Source organism: Raphanus sativus, chromosome 6 (genome assembly GCF_000801105.2).
Source record: "Raphanus sativus cultivar WK10039 chromosome 6, ASM80110v3, whole genome shotgun sequence".
NCBI classification, from domain to species: Eukaryota; Viridiplantae; Streptophyta; class Magnoliopsida; order Brassicales; family Brassicaceae; genus Raphanus; species Raphanus sativus.
Window position 1 is genome coordinate 30,454,081 of NC_079516.1, and position 6,184 is coordinate 30,460,264.

Consider the following 6,184-nt stretch of genomic DNA (forward strand, 5'->3'; position numbering starts at 1 on the left):
TGCTGGGTAGAAGGTGAAAAGTTTGGAATTGTCGTGGCTTGAGTTGTCAACCTTTTATACCCATGTGTTGTCCTAATCAGTGAAATTCCGATTTTGTCCTTCAAGTCGTCCAGGTTAATATCGATCGATATTATACTGGCAATGTCGATCGATGGACGATGTCGTTTTGCTGGATGAAGTAGATAATCGATCGATGGTGGGCGTTTGATGTCAATCGATTGTGGGAATCGAATTGCAAATATGTCATTCTCCAAGTAATTTTCCCAAGCTCTCTCTTCCCAATAGTCTGCATCATATTCTTCACTGTGGTCTCCACTGTGGGAAGAGGTGGCTATGTGTACTGTAAAACTCTCATGAAATCCGCTATCTGCCCAACTCCTTATTGAGTAATCATCTTCCTTTCGGTTGGGTGATATGGCAAAATTCGGGTAGCAATGATCTGGTAGATCGAGTTCATCATCCGGTGGGTCTCTGTCGATCGATGATCCATAGTTGTTGTCGATCTCCTCTGACTTGTAAGTGTCGATCGGTGACGTTAAAGTACTGTCTATCGATCCCGAGTACTCTGTCTCGTACTCGACTTCACAATGACAAACTGCGATGATACCAGTATCATCTTCTTTTACCACTGATTTGGCTGGTGGTTTGCCAAGCTTGACGGGGTCGTAGTGGATCTCTGGATCTATCATAGTCAAGCACATCCTATTGGTGTTCATGTCACATATGGCTCCTACTGTAGCCATAAATGCTCTTCCAAGTAAGAGGGAAGAGTTCCAATTTAGCTTGATGTCTAGGACATGAAAATCCACAGGGACGATAGCATCACCAATATGTACCTCCAGGTCTCTGATGAAGCCTCCAGAGTTTATCTGAGAGTAATCCACGAAAGTAAAGATCTCTGGTGAAGGCTCTACTTGCAGGCCTAGATGGTCTGCCATGACCTTTGGTAAGATGCTGACTGATGAACCAGTGTCACATAGTGCATGAGGAAATTCAATCCCTTGTATCACACAGGGTATTACAAACTTCCCAGGATCACTCTTCTTTGGCAAAGTAATCATTTTCCTCATATCTTCTCTGACATTGTCAAACCTTCTCCTAATGTCAGTTTCAGTCTCCCTTGTTTCTCTGAAGAACATCCACAATCTCTTTGTGAAATAAACCTCCTCAAAAGGTTTCTCTGGTGGGATTCCGATAACTCTCTTAGTGAAACCATCAATCTCCTTTTCATTAGCTTCCCTCTTAAGGTTCTTAGGAATCTTCTCCTTCCTACTCCTTAACCTTCTTCCTTCAGTTCCCTCTGATGTAGTGTAGTGTCTGAAGGGTTACCAGTGATTTCGGTAGGGTTAGCTTGTGGTTTCGGTGTGGGTCTGAGTGCATTGATTCGGTTGCTGTCTATCGATGGTAGTTGCACTCGGTATGTGAGAGGTGCGTGTCGATCGATAGGTGGAGAAAAGGGTCGATCGATACGGTTCTCTTCTTTGTGTCGATCGATGAGTGGCTCATCTCGTCGGTCGATATCTTCGTAGGTGTGGGTGGGTGGGTATGGATGAGAAGCCGTGAATTCAGCATGTGTCAATATCCTAACCGCGTTGCAGTCTGCAAGCGTATCCGGAAATGACATCGTCGATGTCGATCGATGTGGACTAGTTGGTGTCGATCGACACCATTGTGATCCACCGAGACTTAGTGAACTTTCCACTTTGAAGTCTCCTTCTTGTAGCTTCTCCTGTTTCACCACTTGCCAGAAATCATCATCTATGATAGCATTGACGTGGTGTTTCCTATTTCCTTCCCCTACTTCCTTAGAAGTTCCAATCCTCCTGATAGAGTCTTCAGTCTGGACAATCTGTGTCTCAAGTTTCTTAACTTGAGTGCAGATGGTGTCTATCCTCGTGGTCAGATTGTTGAAGACAGAATCAATCTTCCCATTGAAGTCTACTGTAAGCTTCTGCTGACCTTCCAGAACTCTATCAATCATGGCATCAAACTTACTCTACTGGGTGGGTTTTGGTAAGCTGAGTTGCCGTAGTTCCTTGTGTTGGTGAAGGGTTTCTGATACTGTGAACTCTGGTTGTAGTTACTCTTCTGACCACTGCCAAAAAATTTTTTGTTTCCACTCTGGTTTCCATATCTCTGAAATCCAGTACCTCCAATGTAGTTCACATCTTCCTCTGTATCATCCTCTCTAGCCTCTCCTTCTTCAGCTGAGCAGACTGGCTGCCCCAGAAATGCATGTAAAGCATCTATCTTGGCTCTGACTTCATTCATCTGGTCTTCTCCGATGGCTGCAACCGATTTCTTCTTGTCAGAGTCAGTGTTCTTGGTGTTGCTGCTGTTGGCTAGGTTCTCAATAAGTCTCACAGCCTCTATTGGATTCCTAGTGTTGAAGTTCCCCTCACTAGCAGTATCAAGAGCCATCTATACCATAAGGCGATACCTCTGTAGAAAGTGCTTAATAGCTGGACTTCATTGAATCCATGGTGTGGACAGTCTCGCTGGAAGAACTTGAATCTGATCCACGCGTCTTTAAAAGTCTCACTAGGCTTTTGCGCGAAAGTGGCGATTTTGCTTCTTAAGTCTTCAGCGCGTGCCTCATCAAAGAAATTACGCAGGAAGGCGTTTTTGATGTCGGCCCAGGATGTCAGTGATCCTGTAGGTAGCTGCTTGAGCCAGTGCGAAGCTTCTCCAATCAGTGAGTATTTGAAGAGCTTGCAGAGTAGGTAGTCCTCGGGGACTCCATCCATTCGAATAGCAGCGATAAGATCCTCGAACCTCTCCAGATGGTCCATAGGATGCTCGTGTGATTGCCCAGAATAAGGTATCTGAGACACGAGAGAGTAGTACTGAGGCTTGAGCTCGAAGTTCGGCTTCTGAATCTCTGGAAGTCGGATAGCTGATCTGTTGGTGTAGTACTCGTCTGGACGGTTATAGTCTGCCAACGATCGTGTTTGAGCTTCTCCTGTAGCCTCAGCTTCAGGCTCAGGGATTATGTTCCCCTGTGCATCTAGCTTCTGACTTGTTGCATTACGCAGATGACCATCTTGGTCATACAGGTTTCCATTCTCGCCCTGCGTGAGAATAACAATCGCGACCATGCTTCGCGGAGTAGTGTCGATCGATATACGGTTAGAAGTATCGATCGATGTGGATCGGCGAACGGTATCGGTCGACGGTGTTGTCTGAGTGTCGGTCGACTGTTGAACGTGAGTATCAGTCGACGGTGTTGCATTTCTGTCGATCGATGCGGAGCGTAGGTCTTTGCGGATTGAACGTTCCAAGTGTGCAGGATCCTCTGAGAATAATAGTTGATTTCCCATGTTGCTTCTGGTACTGCTGGGCATGTACTGAAAACAAGAAAAAAATTTAAATAAGAAAGGGGGTAAAAGAAAAACCTAAGATTAATAAGATTAAATCTAATGGCGATCAAAGCTCCCCAGCAACGGCGCCAAATTTGATAGTGCTCAAATTACCCAGTAGAGCTTACTCTCTCAAATAAGAGGTACAGCTGTAGTACTTAGGGATCGAATCACGAGGAGCTAGGGAACCAATTAAATAAAATCTACTAATCAATCCTAGGCAAGGTTGGTTTATATGATAGAAATGAAAATAACAATTCCTAAAATGAGCAAGGTAGTTGCTCTAACTAACAATATGATGGGTTGTTTAAATGTGATAAAGAGTGCTAGACATAGGGTTTCTATTCAGGAATGGAGATAATCTCTATAAATGCTTTAACAAGTTGCTTGCATGATACTATTGATCTCAGTCGCTTAACATATGTGATAAATCACTGGTTAAAATATCTAGATCTCTGGCCACACCTTTCGCATGATGACACAGAAAAAGAGTCGGTCGATATCCTTTTGAGATATCGAGCGATACACCTTTCGCGGCGCCGATCGATTCACCATTCGGGATATCGATCGACGGCTTCTAGATCTGCCTAGGCGCGAGCCGAATATGACCACAAGGTCTCAAGGAGGAACTGTCGTTCTTCTCAACGGGAGACAGGCATCACTCAAATGGATAATTCAAGATAATCTAAAATCCTAGTGATCTATGTTCTAGTTAGCTAATCTAAAACAAGCATAGAGTACAATCCATTTGATGAGTATCACAACTTAGCAATTATAGTTTGGGGCTAATCCCACAAACCTATTTAAACCCTAGATCTAACAAGTAGACTACTCAGACATAGCTAAGCAATTCATAACAATAGATAGATGAAAGAATTGCATAGATAGAATAAAGTTGAAATACAAAAGGAGATGAGAAATCTCTCCAATCTCTCTCAAACAAATAAAGCTCTAGTCTCTCTCTCACACTCTCTGCTTTGAGGGTTGTTAAAAGCTTGCTTCTTTCGAAGGTTGCCGTCAAAAACACTTAGCAGGAGTATTTAAGCATTTCCATTAGGTTAAAAACTCGTCAGGGGCAATCTTGTAATTTGGTGAAGTCTTGGTGAAGTAGTCGGCTAAACCATTTCGTCCTTGATATCGATCGACAACATTAAATGTGTATCGATCGATTATAATCTTCTAGTACGCGGATCTTCTCAGCTACATCGATCGACAACTCAAGATGAGTATCGATCGATTATAATCGCAATGTCGATTTCCGACTTAGTCTTGAATGGTCAACTCGGGTGTATCATCTCTTGCACTCCAAAATGCTCCAAAAACATCACTTTCTCACAAAATGCTCATGAACCTGAAAACATACCTAACAGGCTAGAAAACATATTAAATATATAATAAAATACTAGTATACCATGGTTAAAAACGGGTAAAATCCATGGTATATCAGTCGACAATGAGCCTCACGAATCGACCGACACAGAGCCTTTAGAATCGGTCGACATCATCCAAATTTCAGAACAGAACGAGACTGAAAAGTCTAAGTCTGGGGGAAGACCTAGAAAGAGGAAGAAGAAAATGAAAAGAAATATAAATGCATATTCTCTATCACTGGTCCCTTCTCAGTGTCAGGAGGAAAGTCTTGAGTGTAGAGTGCGACGCAGAGGAGGTCCAGCTTCTTTTGCTAAGGTTAGAGTGTTATCTGATCCAAAACTGAGAGACAAAGGGGAAGCGTCTGCAAGAGCTTTCATCAACTGCATCAACCAAATGAGGAAGAGAGACACAGAAACTTGTTTTGGAGCAAGTTCACATCCTCATCCAGATTAAATCAGACTTCCAAAAGTCAAGTTAATGACTAAAAATAAGCGCTGAATGGGAGGTAACCCACTGTTAGGTTTGTTTTAAATTTGGTTTTATTTTCATATTCTACTGATTTTTGTTTATAACTATTGCAGGTTAAAAAAAAAAAAGATGAACATTACGCACAACACTGTAGCAACAGTGCCGAGCGACACTGTAGTGAGGACATTGATCGATATTATAGCAGTCCGCCGAGCGACACTGTAGCAAGCAAATCAATCGACACTGTAGCAGAGTTACTGTAGCAGAATCACTGCAACGACGCTACTGTAGTAGAGTCACTGTTCATCCAAAAAAAATTGGTTTTACGTTTATCTGTTACTGACTTTTAGTGTTTTATTTTAGTGTTTTATATTAGGTAAAAATAGAGGGGATATAATCAAGGACGATGAGTTTCCATAAGAATCGACCATGGCTGGCCAGCATCGGTCGACAGAGCATCACAAGCATCGATCAATCGCCACTTAACTGTGTTGATCGACAGAGCATCAATGGTATTGATCTCCACTTAACTGTGTTGATTGATATTTACATCAAAGTCAGGTATACCGTTTTTCCTTGTTAAATATTGTCCTTATGATTTATTCTCCCACCAATCTTGGACTATATAACACTGGAGACAGTGTAATTTAAGTCTCGGGGGATTACTAACGTTTATCTACTTTATGAGTTTTATCTAAAATGTTTTCAAAAAAAAATTTATTGAGTCAAGAAGGGGATATAATCTTAATCGATTTACTACTTGTCATCTAAGCACTCTTTAGACCAGTCTTAAATTTACTGACTGCAGAAGTACTAGAGATACTAAAGTGGATCAACCTGTCAACTATGTTTGCACTTGCTGAAATTGTTTGAAGGAACCAAAGCTGACCTCCAACCTAATATTGACTTGATTTGCTTGTCTTGCTTCAGTTGGTCAGTCTGCCTCGCGAGAGGAAGCTGTCGAGAAGAAGATTGTACGTCGATCG

General features: G+C 42.2%; 1 non-coding gene across 1 annotated transcript; it reads left to right on the forward strand.

The window, feature by feature from the left end:
* The first annotated feature begins 2,475 nt into the window (after nucleotides 1–2,475).
* LOC130497258 (small nucleolar RNA R71) lies at nucleotides 2,476–2,583 on the forward strand. Its single transcript, XR_008936264.1, has one exon. It is a non-coding gene; the product is annotated as a small nucleolar RNA R71 (small nucleolar RNA).
* The last annotated feature ends 3,601 nt before the right edge of the window (nucleotides 2,584–6,184 follow it).